This window comes from Oncorhynchus mykiss, chromosome 14, assembly GCF_057628025.1.
Source record: "Oncorhynchus mykiss isolate SJ-2025 chromosome 14, ASM5762802v1, whole genome shotgun sequence".
Lineage (NCBI taxonomy): Eukaryota > Metazoa > Chordata > Actinopteri > Salmoniformes > Salmonidae > Oncorhynchus > Oncorhynchus mykiss.
Genome location: NC_143035.1, coordinates 40,667,501 through 40,687,500, shown reverse-complemented (window position 1 = coordinate 40,687,500; position 20,000 = coordinate 40,667,501). Strand labels below are relative to the sequence as shown.

The 20,000-nt window shown below is 44.3% G+C and overlaps 1 long non-coding RNA gene across 1 annotated transcript in view; it reads right to left on the bottom strand.

Moving 5' to 3' along the window:
- Nucleotides 1-1,263: 1,263 nt before the first annotated feature.
- The window catches only part of LOC149978368 (uncharacterized), a 639,609-nt gene continuing 620,872 nt past the window's right edge, over nucleotides 1,264-20,000 (bottom strand). Inside the window, exon 3 of the long non-coding RNA XR_016486391.1 lies at nucleotides 1,264-1,382. This is a non-coding gene — a long non-coding RNA (uncharacterized LOC149978368). The remainder of the gene's footprint in view (nucleotides 1,383-20,000) is intronic.

Below are 20,000 nucleotides of genomic sequence, written 5' to 3'. Positions count from 1 at the left end.
CAGTTCAAAGGTTAACAGGTCAACGGTTAACAGGTCAAAGGTTAACAGGTCAAAGGTTAACAGGTCAAGATTAATAGTTCAAAGGTTATTAGTTCAAAGGTTAAAAGAGAGAAGAAAAAGGAGGACGTGATCGTGTTAGTTAATGATCCTCCCTCAACACCCCTGTCTCCACTCCCGATGGGAAATGGACCGTACTTACATCTCTGTATCCCATATCATTGTTTTACTGTAAACCCCCATCATCTCATCAGTAGCAATGAGAGAGAGAGAGACAGAGAGAGAGACAGACAGACAGAGAGAGAAAGAGAGGGAGACAGAGAGAGAGACAGACAGACAGAGAGAGAAAGAGAGGGAGACAGAGAGAGAGACAGAGAGAGAGAGAGAGAGAGAGACAGACAGACAGAGAGAGAAAGAGAGGGAGACAGAGAGAGAGAGAGAGACAGAGAGAGAGAGACAGATCGAGAGAGAGAGAGAGAGAGAGAGAGAGAGAGAGAGGGAGAGAATTCGACCATTGGAAAGAATAAAAAAACAGAGCAGAGGTCCTAAACAAAGAGTACACAGTGGCAGAATAGAATCTTTGACTATGTACAGACTCAGTGAGCACAGTCTTGATATTCAGAAAGGCCTTCGAAGGCAGACCTCTCAAGAGAAGACAGGCCATGTGCTCACTGCCAACAAAATGAGGTGGAAACTGAGCTGCACTTCCTAACCTCCTGCCAAATGTATGACCCACAAAGTATTCGAAAACATATCCTATTTTGATAAACTCCCAGATACCACAGTGTGACATCAGAGAAGCAATATGTGTGACGTGTTACCACAAGAAAAGGGCAACCAGTGAAGAACAAACACCATTGTAAATACAACCCATATTTATGCTTATTTATTTTCCCTTTTGTAGTTGAACTATTTGCACATCGTTACAAACAAATTCAATCAAATGTATTTATAAAGCCCTTCTTATATCAGCTGATGTCACAAAGTGCTGTACAGAAACCCAGCCTAAAACCCCAAACAACAAGCAATGCAGGTGTAGAAGCACGGTGGCTAGGAAAAACTCCCTAGAAAGGCCAAAACCTAGGGAGGAACCTAGAGAGGAACCAGGCTATGAGGGGTGGCCAGTCCTCTTCTGGCTGTGCCTGGTGGAGATTATAACAGAACATGGCCAAGATGTTCAAATGTTCATAAATGACCAGCATGGTCAGATAATAATAATCACCGTGGTTGTAGAGGGTGCAACAGCACGTCCGGTGAACAGGTCAGGGTTCCATAGCCGCAGGCAGAACAGTTGAAACTGGAACAGCAGCACGGCCAGGTGGACTGGGGACAGCAAGGGGTCATCAGGCCAGGTACTCCTGAGGCATGGTCCTAGGGCTCAGGTCCTCCGAGAGAAAGAGAGAGAGAGAGAGAAAGAGAGAGAGAGAATTAGAGAGAGCACACTTGAATTCACACAGGGCACCGGATAAGACAGGAGAAATACTCCAGATATAACAGACTGATCCTAGCCCCCGACACATAAACTATTGCAGCATAAATACTGGAGGCTGAGACAGGAGGGGTCTGGAGACACTGTGGCCCCGTCCGACAATACCCCCGGACCAGGCAAGATATAACCCCACCCACTTTGCCAAAGCACAGCCCCCACACCACAACACCATAAACAGCTGAAGTCAGACGTTTACATATACCTTTAGCCAAATACATTTAAACTCAGTTTTTCACAATTCCTGACATTTAATACTAGTAAAAATTCCCTGTCTTGGGTCAGTTAGGATCACTAGTTTATTTTAAAGAATGTGAAATGTCTATTTGAGAGAATGATTTACTTCAGCGTTTATTTCTTTCATCACATTCCCAGTGGGTCAGAAGTTTACACACACTCAATTAGTATTTGGCAGCATTGCCTTTAAATTGTTTAACTTGGGTCAAACGTTTTGGTTACTCTTCCACAAGCTTCCCACAAAAAGTTGAGTGAAATGTAGTCAATTCCTACTGACAGAGCTGGTGTAACTGAATCAGGTTTGTAGGCCTCATTGATCACACACGCTATTTCAGTTCTGCTCGCAAATTTTCTATAGGATTGAGGTCAGGGCTTTGTGATGGCCACTCCAATACCTTTACTTTGTTGTCCTTAAGCCATTTTGCCACAACTTTGGAAGTATGCTTGGGGTCATTGTTCATTTGGAAGACCCATTTGCGACCAAGCTTTAACTTCCTGACTGATGTCTTGAGATGTTGCTTCAATATATCCACGTAATTTTCCTGCCTCATGATGCCATCTATTTTGTGAAGTGTACCAGGCCCTCCTGCAGCAAAGCACCCCCACAACATGTGCTACCACCCCCGTGCCTCACGGTCGGGATGGTGTTCTTCGGCTTGCAAGTCTCCACCTTTATCCTCCAAACATAACGATGGTCATAATGGCCTAACAGTTCTATTTTTGTTTCATTAGATCAGTGGACATTTCTCCAAAAAGTACGATCTTTGTCCCCCATGTGCAGTTGCAAACCATAGTCTCGCTTTTTATGCAGGTTTTGGAGAAGTGGCTTCTTCCTTGCTGAGTGGCTTTTCAGCTTTTCAGGTTATGTCGATGTAGGACTCGTTTTACTTGGGATATAGATACTTTTGTACCTGTTTCGTCCAGCATCTTCACAAGGTCATTTGCTGTTGTTCTGGGATTGATTTGCACTTTTCACACCAAAGCATGTTCATCTCTAGGAGACAGAACTCATCTCCTTCCAGAGCAGTATGACGGCTTTGTGGTCCCATGGTGTTTATACTTGCGTACTATTGCTTGTACAGATGAACATGGTACCTTCACGTGTTTGGAAATTGTTCCCAAGTATGAACCAGACTTGTGGAGGTCTACATTTTATTTTCTGAGGTCTTGGCTGATTTATTTTTGATTTTTCCCATGATGTCAAGCAAAGAGGCACTGAGTTTGAAGGTAGGACTTGAAATACATCCACAGGTACACTGAAATGATGTCAATTAGCCTATCAGAAGCTTCAAAAGCCATGACATCATTTTCTGGAGTTTTCCAAACTGTTTAAAGGGACAGTCAACTTAGTGTATGTAAACAGCTGACCCATTGGAATTGCGATATGATTCACTGTTGTCACGACTTCCTCTTAGGTTGGTCCCTCTCCTTGTTCGGGCGGCTTTCGGTGGTCGACGTCACCGGTCTTCTAGCCATCGCCGATCCACCTTTCATTTTCCATTTGTTTGTCTTGTTTTCCCGCACACCTGGTTTGCATTCCCTCATTACTCGTCTAGCATATAACCCTCTGTTTCCCCCCATGTCTGTGTGGAGAATTTTTATATGTGTCACGACTTCCACCGACTCCCTGTTTCGGTCGGCGGTCGGCGGACTTCGTAGCTACGAAATTACTTGTGTCATTCTCAAAGTAGATGTCCTAACCGACTTGCCCAAAAACTATAGTTTGTTGACAAGAAGTTTGTGGAGTGGTTGAAAAACAGACTCCAACCTAAGTGTACATTTCCGACTTCAACAGTACAGACATAATGTGACATTTGAAATGTCTTTATGCTTTTGGAACTTTTGTGTATCATTTTTTTTTCTGTAAATGTTTTATTGTTTATTTCACTTTTGTTTATTATCTACTTCACTTGTTTATTTTGTTTATTATCTACTTCACAATGTTAACATCTGTTTTCCATGCCAATAAAGCCCCTTGAATTGAATTGAATTGAGAGATGGACAGAGAGAAAAAAAGACAGAGAAGAGAGGGAGAGAGAGATGGTACATCTCCATGCAAAGAGAGGCAGAGAGAGATGGTACGTCTCCAATGCAAAGAGAGAGAAGAGAGGGAGAGAGATGGTACATCTCCAATGCAAAGAGAGGGAGAGAGAGAGATGGTACATATCCAATGCAAAGAGGGAGAGAGAGAGATGCTGCATCTCCATGCAAGCGGGAAATCCTCCAGCCCTATCTGCAAACTCTTCATCTCACAACGCATTGGAGGAGGGTTGACAGAATCTCTTTATTTTTTCATAATCTCATCTCTCCTGTCTCTCTGTCTTATTTTCCAGATGCTCTCCTCCCATCTCCTCTTCTCTCCTTCTCCCTCTCGAAGGAAGAGCAGAGAGAGAGCGAAGAGAGAGAGAGAGAGAGAGAGAGAGAGAGAGAGAGAGAGAGAGAGAGAGAGAGAGAGAGGAGAGAGAACTCTCTCTCTTCTCTCCTCTTCTTCCTCTCCTCCTCTCTCTCTCCTCTCTCTCTCTCTTCTCTCTCTCTCTCTCTCTCTCTCTCTCTCTCTCTCTCTCTCTCTCTCTCTCTCTCTCTCTCCCTCTCTCTCTCTCTCTCTCTCTCTCTCTCTCTCTCTCTTCCTCTCTCTCTCTCTCTCTCTCTCTCTCTCTCTCTCTCTCTCTCTCTCTCTTCTCTCTCTCTCTCTCTCTCTCTCTCTCTCTCTCTCTCTCTCTCTCTCTCTCTCTCTCTCTCTCTCTCTCTCTCTCTCTCTCTCTCTCTCTCTCTCTCTCTCTCTCTCTCTCTCTCTCTCTCTCTCTCTCTCTCTCCTCTCTCTCTCTCTCTCTCTCTTCTCTCTCCCTCTCTCTCTCTCTCTCTCTCTCTCTCTCTCTCTCTCTCTCTCTCTCTCTCTCTCTCTCTCTCTCTCTCTCTCTCTCTCTCTCTCTCTCTCTCTCTCTCTCTCTCTCTCTCTCTCTCTCTCTCTCTCTCTCTCTCTCTCTCCTCTCTCTCTCTCTCTCTCTCTCTCTCTCTCTCTCTCTCTCTCTCTCTCCCTCCTCTCTCTCTCTCTCTCTCTCTCTCTCTCTCTTCTCTCTCTCTCTCTCTCTCTCTCTCTCTCTCTCTTCTCTCTCTCTCCTTCTCTTCCCCTCTTCCCTCTCCATATCTCCTTCCTAATCCATATTCCATGATAGAGCTCAGGAGGTATGACATTGTGTGAGACTATTCCACCCCTGGATATTTAGTCTCAGATTAAAATTGTCCGCTTCACTGCCTCATAATTCTCTTCCTATTTCTCATCAAGGCGTGACCAAACACTATCAGCCGTTTTACAGCCCGTTTTACACCATCAACCTGTTCTGTTCAGCCTGGTCTACACTATCAGCCTGTTCTACACTATCAGCCTGTTCTACGATATCAGCCTGTTCTACGATATCAGCCTGTTCCACACTATCAGCCTGTTCTACGATATCAGCCTGTTCTACGATATCAGCCTGTTCCACACTATCAGCCTGTTCTACGATATCAGCCTGTTCCACACTATCAGCCTGTTCTACACTATCAGCCTGTTCCACACTATCAGCCTGTTCCACACTATCAGCCTGTTCTACGATATCAGCCTGTTCTACACTATCAGCCTGTTCTACACTATCAGCCTGTTCTACACTATCAGCCTGTTCCACACTATCAGCCTGTTCCACACTATCAGCCTGTTCTACACTATCAGCCTGTTCCACACTATCAGCCTGTTCTACCATATCAGCCTGTTCTAATCTACCAACAAAGCAGAAGAGCAAAGTCTGAATAAATGTTGTGCAAATAGACCAAAACGAACAAAACTAGTTTAAAAGGACAGACAAGAAAGACAGAGAGAGAGAGAGAGAGAGAGACAAGACAGAGAGAGAGTGAGAGAGAGAGAGAGAGAGAGAGAGAGAGAGAGAGAGAGAGAGACGGAGAGGGAGAACGAGAGAGAGAGAGAGACAGAGAGAGAGACAGAGAGAGAGAGAGAGAGAGAGAGACAGACAGAGAGAGAGCGAGAGAGAGAGAGAGAGAGAGGGAGAGAGAGAGAGCGAGAGAGAGAGAGAGACAGAGAGAGAGACAGAGAGAGAGAGAGACAAGACAGAGAGAGAGAGAGAGAGAGAGAGAGAGAGGGAGAGAGAGAGCGAGAGAGAGAGAGAGAGAGAAAGCATTCAGTCAGCCAACTGATACCCCTATCAGACCACAGCAAAATCACAATCTACTTGAACAGAGCAATACTCAATCATGAGGCATCGAAGCCGAACAAACCGAACAAGACAAACAAACATCACTGGAGCCAAGCTGCCATCCAGGACCTCTACACCAGGCGGTGTCAGAGGAAGGCCCTACAAATTGTCAAAGACCCCAGCCACCCATGTCATAGACTGTTCTCTCTACTACCGCATGGCAAGCGGTACCGGAGCGCCAAGTCTAGGACAAAAGGGCTTCTCAACAGTTTTTACCCCCAAGCCATATGACTCCTGAACAGGTAACCAAATGGTTACTCGGACTATTTGCGTTGTGCCTCCCCCCAACCCCTCTTTTATGCTGCTGCTACTCTCTGTTTATTATATATGCATAGTCACTTTAACAATACATTCATGTACATACTACCTAAATCGGGCCGACCAACCAGTGCTCCCGCACATTGGCTAACCGGGATATCTGCATTGTGTCCCACCACCCACCAACCCCTCTTTTACGCTACTGCTACTCTCTGTTCATCATATATGCATAGTCACTTTAACCATACCTACATGTACATACTACCTCAATCAGCCTGACTAACCGGTGTCTGTATGTAGCCTCGTTACTTTTATAGCCTCGCTACTGTATATAGCATCTCTACTGTATATAGCCTCTCTACTGTATATAGCCTCTCTACTGCATTTAGCCTCGCTACTGTATAGAGCCTCTCTACTGTATATAGCCCCTCTACTGTATATAGCCTCACTACTGTATATAGCTCCTCTACTGTACATAGCCTCACTACTGTATATAGCCTGTCTTTTTACTGTTGTTGTATTTCTTTACTTGCCTATTGTTCACCTAAAACCTTTTTTTGCACTATTAGTTAGTAAGTAAGCATTTCACTGAGAGGTTGGCAGGGTAGCCTAGTGGTTAGAGCGTTGGACTAGTTCAAATCCCTGAGCTGACAAGGTACAAATCTATTGTTCTGCTCCTGAACAGGCAGTTAACCCACTGTTCCCAGGCCGTCATTGAAAATAAGAATTTGTTCTTAATTGACTTGCCTGGTTAAATAAAGGTTAAAAAAATAAATAAAAAGAAAATCAGCATTTCACTGTAAGGTCTACTACACCTGTTGTATTCAGCATTTCACTGTAAGGTCTACTACACCTGTTGTATTCAGCATTTCACTGTAAGGTCTACTACACCTATTGTATTCAGCATTTCACTGTGAGGTCTACTACACCTGTTGTATTCAGCATTTCACTGTAAGGTCTACTACACCTGTTGTATTCAGCATTTCACTGTAAGGTCTACTACACCTGTTGTATTCAGCATTTCACTGTGAGGTCTACTACACCTGTTGTATTCAGCATTTCACTGTAAGGTCTACTACACCTGTTGTATTCAGCATTTCACTGTAAGGTCTACTACACCTGTTGTATTCAGCATTTCACTGTGAGGTCTACTACACCTGTTGTATTCAGCATTTCACTGTAAGGTCTACTACACCTGTTGTATTCAGCATTTCACTGTGAGGTCTACTACACCTGTTGTATTCAGCATTTCACTGTGAGGTCTACTACACCTGTTGTATTCAGCATTTCACTGTAAGGTCTACTACACCTGTTGTATTCAGCATTTCACTGTAAGGTCTACTACACCTGTTGTATTCAGCATTTCACTGTGAGGTCTACTACACCTGTTGTATTCAGCATTTCACTGTAAGGTCTACTACACCTGTTGTATTCAGCATTTCACTGTAAGGTCTACTACATCTGTTGTATTCAGCATTTCACTGTGAGGTCTACTACACCTGTTGTATTCAGCATTTCACTGTAAGGTCTACTACACCTGTTGTATTCAGCATTTCACTGTGAGGTCTACTACACCTGTTGTATTCAGCATTTCGCTGTAAGGTCTACTACACCTGTTGTATTCAGCATTTCACTGTGAGGTCTACTACACCTGTTGTATTCAGCATTTCACTGTAAGGTCTACTACACCTGTTGTATTCAGCATTTCACTGTGAGGTCTACTACACCTGTTGTATTCAGCATTTCACTGTAAGGTCTACTACACCTGTTGTATTCAGCATTTCACTGTAAGGTCTACTACACCTGTTGTATTCAGCATTTCACTGTAAGGTCTACTACACCTGTTGTATTCAGCATTTCACTGTGAGGTCTACTACACCTGTTGTATTCAGCATTTCACTGTAAGGTCTACTACACCTGTTGTATTCAGCATTTCACTGTGAGGTCTACTACACCTGTTGTATTCAGCATTTCGCTGTAAGGTCTACTACACCTGTTGTATTCAGCATTTCACTGTGAGGTCTACTACACCTGTTGTATTCAGCATTTCACTGTAAGGTCTACTACACCTGTTGTATTCAGCATTTCACTGTGAGGTCTACTACACCTGTTGTATTCAGCATTTCGCTGTAAGGTCTACTACACCTGTTGTATTCAGCATTTCACTGTGAGGTCTACTACACCTGTTGTATTCAGCATTTCACTGTAAGGTCTACTACACCTGTTGTATTCAGCATTTCACTGTAAGGTCTACTACACCTGTTGTAGTCAGCATTTCACTGTAAGGTCTACTACACCTGTTGTATTCAGCATTTCACTGTAAGGTCTACTACACCTGTTGTATTCAGCATTTCACTGTGAGGTCTACTACACCTGTTGTATTCAGCAATTCACTGTGAGGTCTACTACACCTGTTGTATTCAGCATTTCACTGTAAGGTCTACTACACCTGTTGTATTCAGCATTTCACTGTGAGGTCTACTACACCTGTTGTATTCAGCATTTCACTGTAAGGTCTACTACACCTGTTGTATTCAGCATTTCACTGTAAGGTCTACTACACCTGTTGTATTCAGCATTTCACTGTGAGGTCTACTACACCTGTTGTATTCAGCAATTCACTGTGAGGTCTACTACACCTGTTGTATTCAGCATTTCACTGTAAGGTCTACTACACCTGTTGTATTCAGCATTTCACTGTCAGGTCTACTACACCTGTTGTATTCAGCATTTCACTGTAAGGTCTACTACACCTGTTGTATTCAGCATTTCACTGTGAGGTCTACTACACCTGTTGTATTCAGCAGTTCACTGTAAGGTCTACTACACCTGTTGTATTCAGCATTTCACTGTAAGGTCTACTACACCTGTTGTATTCAGCATTTCACTGTGAGGTCTACTACACCTGTTGAATTCAGCATTTCACTGTAAGGTCTACTACACCTGTTGTATTCAGTATTTCACTGTGAGGTCTACTACACCTGTTGTATTCAGCATTTCACTGTGAGGTCTACTACACCTGTTGTATTCAGCATTTCACTGTGTGGTCTACTACACCTGTTGTATTCAGCATTTCACTGTGAGGTCTACTACACCTGTTGTATTCAGCATTTCACTGTAAGGTCTACTACACCTGTTGTATTCAGCATTTCACTGTGAGGTCTACTACACCTGTGGTATTCAGCATTTCACTGTAAGGTCTACTACACCTGTTGTATTCAGCATTTCACTGTAAGGTCTACTACACCTGTTGTATTCAGCATTTCACTGTAAGGTCTACTACACCTGTTGTATTCAGCATTTCACTGTGAGGTCTACTACACCTGTGGTATTCAGCATTTCACTGTGAGGTCTACTACACCTGTGGTATTCAGCATTTCACTGTAAGGTCTACTACACCTGTTGTATTCAGCATTTCACCGTGAGGTCTACTACACGTGTTGTATTCAGCATTTCACTGTAAGGTCTACTACACCTGTTGTATTCAGCATTTCACTGTAAGGTCTACTACACCTGTTGTATTCAGCATTTCACTGTAAGGTCTACTACACCTGTTGTATTCAGCATTTCACTGTAAGGTCTACTACACCTGTTGTATTCAGCATTTCACTGTGAGGTCTACTACACCTGTTGTATTCAGCATTTCACTGTAAGGTCTACTACACCTGTTGTATTCAGCATTTCACTGTGAGGTCTACTACACCTGTTGTATTCAGCATTTCGCTGTAAGGTCTACTACACCTGTTGTATTCAGCATTTCACTGTGAGGTCTACTACACCTGTTGTATTCAGCATTTCACTGTAAGGTCTACTACACCTGTTGTATTCAGCATTTCACTGTGAGGTCTACTACACCTGTTGTATTCAGCATTTCGCTGTAAGGTCTACTACACCTGTTGTATTCAGCATTTCACTGTGAGGTCTACTACACCTGTTGTATTCAGCATTTCACTGTAAGGTCTACTACACCTGTTGTATTCAGCATTTCACTGTAAGGTCTACTACACCTGTTGTAGTCAGCATTTCACTGTAAGGTCTACTACACCTGTTGTATTCAGCATTTCACTGTAAGGTCTACTACACCTGTTGTATTCAGCATTTCACTGTGAGGTCTACTACACCTGTTGTATTCAGCAATTCACTGTGAGGTCTACTACACCTGTTGTATTCAGCATTTCACTGTAAGGTCTACTACACCTGTTGTATTCAGCATTTCACTGTGAGGTCTACTACACCTGTTGTATTCAGCATTTCACTGTAAGGTCTACTACACCTGTTGTATTCAGCATTTCACTGTAAGGTCTACTACACCTGTTGTATTCAGCATTTCACTGTGAGGTCTACTACACCTGTTGTATTCAGCAATTCACTGTGAGGTCTACTACACCTGTTGTATTCAGCATTTCACTGTAAGGTCTACTACACCTGTTGTATTCAGCATTTCACTGTCAGGTCTACTACACCTGTTGTATTCAGCATTTCACTGTAAGGTCTACTACACCTGTTGTATTCAGCATTTCACTGTGAGGTCTACTACACCTGTTGTATTCAGCAGTTCACTGTAAGGTCTACTACACCTGTTGTATTCAGCATTTCACTGTAAGGTCTACTACACCTGTTGTATTCAGCATTTCACTGTGAGGTCTACTACACCTGTTGAATTCAGCATTTCACTGTAAGGTCTACTACACCTGTTGTATTCAGTATTTCACTGTGAGGTCTACTACACCTGTTGTATTCAGCATTTCACTGTGAGGTCTACTACACCTGTTGTATTCAGCATTTCACTGTGTGGTCTACTACACCTGTTGTATTCAGCATTTCACTGTGAGGTCTACTACACCTGTTGTATTCAGCATTTCACTGTAAGGTCTACTACACCTGTTGTATTCAGCATTTCACTGTGAGGTCTACTACACCTGTGGTATTCAGCATTTCACTGTAAGGTCTACTACACCTGTTGTATTCAGCATTTCACTGTAAGGTCTACTACACCTGTTGTATTCAGCATTTCACTGTAAGGTCTACTACACCTGTTGTATTCAGCATTTCACTGTGAGGTCTACTACACCTGTGGTATTCAGCATTTCACTGTGAGGTCTACTACACCTGTGGTATTCAGCATTTCACTGTAAGGTCTACTACACCTGTTGTATTCAGCATTTCACCGTGAGGTCTACTACACGTGTTGTATTCAGCATTTCACTGTAAGGTCTACTACACCTGTTGTATTCAGCATTTCACTGTAAGGTCTACTACACCTGTTGTATTCAGCATTTCACTGTAAGGTCTACTACACCTGTTGTATTCAGCATTTCACTGTGAGGTCTACTACACCTGTTGTATTCAGCATTTCACTGTGAGGTCTACTACACCTGTTGTATTCAGCATTTCACTGTAAGGTCTACTACACCTGTTGTATTCAGCATTTCACTGTGAGGTCTACTACACCTGTTGTATTCAGCATTTCACTGTGAGGTCTACTACACCTGTTGTATTCAGCATTTCACTGTAAGGTCTACTACACCTGTTGTATTCAGCATTTCACTGTAAGGTCTACTACACCTGTTGTATTCAGCATTTCACTGTAAGGTCTACTACACCTGTTGTATTCACCATTTCACTGTAAGGTCTACTACACCTGTTGTATTCAGCATTTCACTGTGAGGTCTACTACACCTGTTGTATTCAGCATTTCACTGTAAGGTCTACTACACCTGTTGTATTCAGCATTTCGCTGTAAGGTCTACTACACCTGTTGTATTCAACATTTCACTGTGAGGTCTACTACACCTGTTGTATTCAGCATTTCACTGTAAGGTCTACTACACCTGTTGTATTCAGCATTTCACTGTAAGGTCTACTACACCTGTTGTATTCAGCATTTCACTGTAAGGTCTACTACACCTGTTGTATTCAGCATTTCACTGTAAGGTCTACTACATCTGTTTTATTCAGCATTTCACTGTAAGGTCTACTACACCTGTTGTATTCAGCATTTCACTGTGAGGTCTACTACACCTGTTGTATTCAGCATTTCACTGTAAGGTCTACTACACCTGTTGTATTCAGCATTTCACTGTCAGGTCTACTACACCTGTGGTATTCAGCATTTCACTGTAAGGTGTACTACACCTGTGTTATTCAGCATTTCACTGTAAGGTCTACTACACCTGTTGTATTCAGCACTTCACTGTAAGGTCTACTACACCTGTTGTATTCAGCATTTCACTGTAAGGTCTACTACACCTGTTGTATTCAGCATTTCACTGTAAGGTCTACTATACCTGTTGTATTCAGCATTTCACTGTAAGGTCTACTACACCTGTTGTATTCAGCATTTCACTGTGAGGTCTACTACACCTGTTGTATTCAGCATTTCAGTGTAAGGTATACTACACCTGTTGTATTCAGCATTTCACTGTAAGGTCTACTACACCTGTTGTATTCAGCATTTCACTGTGAGGTCTACTACACCTGTTGTATTCAGCATTTCACTGTAAGGTCTACTACACCTGTTGTATTCAGCATTTCACTGTAAGGTCTACTACACCTGTTGTATTCAGAATTTCACTGTAAGGTCTACTACATCTGTTTTATTCAGCATTTCACTGTAAGGTCTACTACACCTGTTGTATTCAGCATTTCACTGTGAGGTCTACTACACCTGTTGTATTCAGCATTTCACTGTAAGGTCTACTACACCTGTTGTATTCAGCATTTCACTGTCAGGTCTACTACACCTGTGGTATTCAGCATTTCACTGTAAGGTGTACTACACCTGTGTTATTCAGCATTTCACTGTAAGGTCTACTACACCTGTTGTATTCAGCATTTCACTGTAAGGTTTTACTACACCTGTTGTATTCAGCATTTCACTGTAAGGTCTACTACACCTGTTGTATTCAGCATTTCACTGTAAGGTCTACTATACCTGTTGTGTTCAGCATTTCACTGTAAGGTCTACTACACCTGTTGTATTCAGCATTTCACTGTGAGGTCTACTACACCTGTTGTATTCAGCATTTCAGTGTAAGGTCTACTACACCTGTTGTATTCAGCATTTCACTGTGAGGTCTACTACACCTGTTGTATTCAGCATTTCACTGTAAGGTCTACTACACCTGTTGTATTCAACATTTCACTGTGAGGTCTACTACACCTGTTGTATTCAGCATTTCACTGTAATGTCTACTACACCTGTTGTATTCAGTATTTCACTGTAAGGTCTACCTACGCCTGTTGTATTCAGCATTTCACTGTAAGGTCTACTACACCTGTTGTATTCAGCATTTCACTGTGAGGTCTACTACACCTGTTGTATTCAGCATTTCACTGTAAGGTCTACTACACCTGTTGTATTCAGCATTTCACTGTAAGGTCTACCTACACCTGTTGTATTCAGCATTTCACTGTAAGGTCTACTACACCTGTTGTATTCGGCTCACGTAACAAATAAACTTTGATTTGATTTGATTTACATGCTGTTAAGACCCAAGGTCTGGTCATTCCAAATTTGACCCGATTAATTACCGTGGAATCTGTTCAAAAGAGATCTAAAAATCCTCCGCAGTATAACTATCCAACATTTCCCAAGTGAACAAAATGTCAAATTGAGTTCTTACCAAAATACCATACAACAGCCACGTACAGGAAGCATTCAGACCCACCTTGTCCACTTTCATTACATTAAATTAATTGTCAAAATTATTGATTTGTTTTTTCCCCTCATCAATCTACACACAATACCACATAATGACAAAGCAAAAACAAGTTTTTTTTTGTGTGTGTGTGAAAACTAATTTAAAATATAAATCAGAAATATTACATTACATAAGTATTCAGACACCTTTACTCAGTACTTTGTTGAAGCACCTTTGGCAGCGATTACAGCAGAGTCGTCTAAGGTATGACGCTACAAGCTTGGCACACCTGTATTTGGGGAGTTTCTCCCATTCTTCTCTGCAGATCCTCTCAAAGGTTGGATGGGGAGTGTCGCTGCACAGATATTTTCAGGTCTCTCCAGAGTTGTTCGACCGGGTTCAAGTCCGGGCTCTGGCTGGGCAACTCAAGGACATTCAGAGTTGTACTGAAGCCACTCCTGCATTGTCTTGGCTGTGTGCTTAGGGTCGTTGTCCTGTTGGAAGGTGAACCTTCACCCCAGTCTGAGGTCCTGAGCACTCTGGAGCAGGTTTTCATCAAGGATCTCTCTGTACTTTGCTCCGTTCATCTTTTCCTATATTCTGACTAGTTTCTCAGTCCTTGCAGCTGAAAAACACCCCCACAGCATGATGCTGCCACCACAGTGCTTCACCATAGGGATGGTGCCAGGTTTCCTCTAGGCGTGACGCTTGGCATTCAAGCCAAAGAGTTCAATCTTGGTTTTTTATCAGACCAGATAATCTTGTTTCTAATGGTCTGAGAGTCTTTAGGTGCCTTTTGGCAAACTCCAGATGGCCTGTCATGTGTTGTTTACTGAGGAGTTGCTTCTGTCTGGCCACTCTACCATTAAGACCTGCTTGGTGGAGTGCTGCAGAGATTGTTGTCCTTCTGGAAGGTTCTCCCATCTACAAAGAGGAACTCTGGAGCTCTGTCAGAGTGACCATCGGATTCTTGGTCACCTCCCTGATCAAGGCCCTCTTTCCCTGATTGCTCAGTTTGGCCGGGCATGTGTGCTAAGGTGTGGAGAATCAGAGCACGTGGTCAGTCCTGTTTGGGTTAGAATCAGAGCAGGTGGTCAGTCCTGTTAGAATCAGAGTAGGTGGTCAGTCCTGTTAGAATCAGAGCAGATGGTCAGTCCTGTTAGAATCAGAGCAGGTGGTCAGTCCTGTTAGATTCAGAGCAGGTGGTCAGTCCTGTTAGAATCAGAGCAGGTGGTCAGTCCTGTTCAAGTGTTCAGCAGTCTGATGGCTTGTAGTGAGAAACTCTCTGTGAGCCTGTTGCTATCACATGCTCTGATTCAGTCTGCCCAATGGTAAGGGAGAGAACAGCTCATGAATGGGGTGTGGGGGGGGTCTTTGATGATGCCGCGTGCCTTCTTAAGGTGATATACTGTGCTATACTGGGCTGTCTTCACCACCCGCTGGAGGGCCACGGTCCCAGTGATGTCCTGGGCCGTCTTCACCACCCTCTGGAGGGCCACGGTCCCAGTGATGTCCTGGGCCGTCTTCACCACCCTCTGGAGGGCCACGGTCCCAGTGATGTCCTGGGCCGTCTTCACCACCCTCTGGAGGGCCACGGTCCCAGTGATGTCCTGGGCCGTCTTCACCACCCGCTGGAGGGCCACGGTCTCAGTGATGTCCTGGGCCGTCTTCACCACCCGCTGGAGGGCCACGGTCCCAGTGATGTCCTGGGCCGTCTTCACCACCCGCTGGAGGGCCACGGTCTCAGTGATGTCCTGGGCTGTCTTCACCACCCGCTGGAGGGCCTTGCACTCATGGACGGAACAATTTCCGTGCCAGGCCATGATGAAACCGGTCAAGACGCTCTCGATGGAGCAGCGGTAGTATTTGGAGAGGACCAGGGGAGACGTGTGGAATTTCTCCATTCACCTTAGGAAGTAGAGACGCTGTTGCGCCCTTTTGACAAGAGTGTTTAACATAGGGGAGAGTGTGGTAAGGTGAACGATTGTTTAATATAGGGGAGAGTGGGGTAAGGTGAGCCAGTGTTTAACATAGGGGAGAGTGGGGTAAGGTGAGCCAGTGTTTAACATAGGGGTGAATAGGGTACGGTGAGCCAGTGTTTAACATAGGGGAGAGTGGGGTAAGGTGAGCCAGTGTTTAACATAGGGGTGAATAGGGTACGGTGAGCCAGTGTTTAACATAGGGGAGAGTGGGGTAAGGTGAGCCAGTGTTTAACATAGGGGAGAGTGGGGTACGGTGAGCGAGTGTTTAACATAGGGGAGAGTGGGGTAAGGTGAGCCAGTGTTTAACATAGGGGTGAATAGGGTAAGGTGAGCCAGTGTTTAACATAGGGGAGAGTGGGGTAAGGTGAGCCAGTGTTTAACATAGGGGAGAGTGGGGTAAGGTGAGCCAGTGTTTAACATAGGGGTGAATAGGGTACGGTGAGCCAGTGTTTAACATAGGGGAGAGTGGGGTAAGGTGAGCCAGTGTTTAACATAGGGGAGAGTGGGGTAAGGTGAGCGAGTGTTTAACATAGGGGAGAGTGGGGTAAGGTGAGCCAGTGTTTAACATAGGGGAGAGTGGGGTAAGGTGAGCCAGTGTTTAACATAGGGGAGAGTGGGGTAAGGTGAGCCAGTGTTTAACATAGGGGAGAGTGGGGTAAGGTGAGCCAGTGTTTAACATAGGGGAGAGTGGGGTAAGGTGAGCCAGTGTTTAACATAGGGGAGAGTGGGGTAAGGTGAGCCAGTGTTTAACATAGGGGAGAGTGGGGTAAGGTGAGCCAGTGTTTAACATAGGGGAGAGTGGGGTAAGGTGAGCCAGTGTTTAACATAGGGGAGAGTGGGGTAAGGTGAGCCAGTGTTTAACATAGGGGAGAGTGGGGTAAGGTGAGCCAGTGTTTAACATAGGGGTAAGTTGTTCCATGTAGGTAATCTGTTTTCCAGCGTGTTTTTCATTGTGCCAATAGCAGTAAGGCCAACGTTAATTTTTTTTATACTTCAAAGGGACTTAAAATTCAAAATCACATAAACGATCTGTGGTATTAACCTTCTTAACCTCTCTGCGCACGGAACCCGCTAGCGGGCTAAAATTCCACAACATAGGGGGATCGCTACATAAATAGTCATATTAAACAGTCATGAAAAATGAATGTCTCACATGTATCGAAAGCCTAGAATCTTGCTTATCCAACTGCGTTGTCAGATTTAAAAAAGGATTTACTGCGAAAGAATACGATGCGATTATCTGAGCATAGAGCCCCATAAAAAACAACTATTTTAACCAGCCCAGGCGTAACATATAAGTCATGACATCATTGTGCACCAATGATTTGCCCGCTGTTTCGTTGATTGACTGTCTTTTAACCCAATGACCACTGATCGTCTTGAAATCTAGCTGGGTAGATAGCCAATGAGCTGAGCTAAACGGCAATACGCCATGTTTATGTGTTGCAAGACCAACCCATGTAGTAAGCTCCAGCGTAAAGTGAGTCATAGATGGTTGTAGGACGATTCATTTAGCGATTGTGGAGGAATATTTTTTGAACGGGAGAGGACATCATTTTGGACTGGTAAGTTCTTCTCATGCTAATGCCCTTGTTTGAAATTAATAATATAAAATATTATTTGTGATTTTTTTTTAATTTTAGAAGCAATATGTAAACAATATATAAACATGTAATGTCATGAAATGTGAGATGCGTGTGTCTGCCGCCCCACCCCAACCCACATGAAATAGCCTATTTAAGGCTGTTGAGGAGAGGGCAGGCCCACAACAATGGCCAAAGTGAAATGGAGACAGTAGATAGCTGGTCTGTTGTAATATAATAAAGACAGTAGATCTATCTGGTCTTTCATAATATAATAGAGACAGTAGATCTAGCAGGTCTGTCATAATATAATAGAGACAGTAGAGCTAGCTGGTCTGTCATAATATAATAGAGACAGTAGATCTAGCTGGTCTGTCATAATATAATAGAGACAGTAGATCTAGCTGGTCTATAATAATATATTCAACCTCTTGTTCCCTGTACTCTCTATACATATCTGTTTATTATACCTGTTGATACAGGGCTCATATGTGAAACTATTCTAACTGAACATTTTCTTTCACAGTGACACTGACTCCGAATGGGAGTCTTATCTGGTGTCCTGTGTGAATTTAAGTATGCTCTCTCTAATTCTCTTTCTCTCGGAGGAGGACCTGAGCCCTAGGACCATGCGTCAGGACTACCTGGCATGATGACTCCTTGCTTTCCCCAGTCCACCTGGCCTTGCTGCTGCTCCAGTTTCAACTGTTCTGCCTGCGGCTATGGAACCCTAAACTGTTCATTTTTACTCTTGAGGTGCTGTCCTGTTGCACCCTCTACAACCACTGTGATCTCCACCCGGCACAGCCAGAAGAGGACTGGCCACCCCTCATAGCCTGGTTCCTCTCTAGGTTTCTTCCTAGGTTTTGGCCTTTCTAGGGAGTTTTTCCTAGCCACCGTGCTTCTACACCTGCATTGTCTGCTGTTTGGGGTTTTAGGCTGGGGCTATATAAATAGATTTGATTTGATAGAGGACTGGGGGTCATCCAAATATTGAAAGTGTGTAAATAGTTACCCATGTTATTTTGCAAATGTATATATATAGGGTCTATTTCCCTGCTTTTGAGAGGAGATGGCTACTGTACTGGTGGACTTCCAGTAGCTCAGTTTGAAGATCACGGTGCTTGCAATGCCAGGGTTGTGGGTTCGATTCCCATGTGGGACCAGTATGAAAAACGTATGCACTCACTACTGAATAATTAGCTCTGGATAAGAACGTCTGCTAAATTACAGAAATGTAAATTGCACTGAGCTAACGATATGCTGTTGCCTTCTGTATACAGAAAAATGAGTTGGTCTGATGATTCTTCATAAGTAGGGAAAAAGTGTTGATTGCCTCAATCCCAAAGTATCCCTGTAATGTGTGTTTCTGTGCCGACTGCAGCAGAGAACACCATATCTGTGCTGATCTCTCCTACTCTAACCGCACACAACACTGAATGATCCCACCAGACCCATCAATTCACAGCCCCCAGTCTCAAACCCCACAGCTCTCCACCTTGGAGACTACAGATCCCAACACGGCATGATCCCAGCAGGCTCCCCTGCACGCACAGTCCCTCAGAGTCCACAGCCCCTCAGGCCTCAGAGCCCATAGCCCTCCACCAGTCCCTCAAAGCCCATTGCCCTCCCCCAGGCCTCAGAGCCCATTGCCCTCCACCAGGCCCCCCAACAGTCCCCCAGGCCTCAGAGCCCATTGCCCTCCACCAGGCCCCTCAACAGCCCCCCAGGCCTCAGAGCCCATTGCCCTCCACCAGGCCCCCCAACAGCCCCCCAGGCCTCAGAGCCCATTGCCCTCCACCAGGCCCCCAACAGCCCCCGAGGTCTCAGAGACCACAGCCCCCCAGGCCTCAGAGACCATTGCCCCCCAACAGCCCCCCAGGCCTCAGAGACCACAGCCCCCAGGCCTCAGAGACCACAGCCCCCAGGTCTCAGAGACCACAGCCCCCCAGGCCTCAGAGACCACAGCCCCCCAGGCCTCAGAGACCACAGCCCCCAGGCCTCAGAGACCCTACAGCACACAGTACTAAATGGAACATGGAGACGGATGGACTCCCAAGAGCTAGTGTCCAATAATATCACATGGGATGAAGCCCCACCCCCAACACTCCATATCCCTCTGTGTTATGACCCTTTCTGGGTGTAGATCGTTGCTTCCCCCTCCCCACTCTATCTCCCAAACCCAGGTTTTGTTATCTCAGGTCATACATTACTGTCAGAGACTCTCCCCCTGGTCATGCAGAAAGAAATGGAGAGAGCACAGAGAGAGAGAACAAAGGCATTCACTTGGCCAAACTCCTAAATCGCCAAAATGGTAGAATTGAACAATTTCCACCTTTGAGAATGTGGAAAGGGTCCGTGGAAATGTAATGGACAGTCAGGACGAGTGTGTTTCATCTCATGAAAGACAGGAAACACACATAACTATATCAGATTTACGTCTAAATATTGTGAAACGTATGTGATTAATTAAACATGAAAATATTTGAGAAAAGATGTAATGTGATATTAACCTTCTAAATGAGAGTATGGATTTTCATATAAAGATTAACTAGTCAGTGGCCACATCC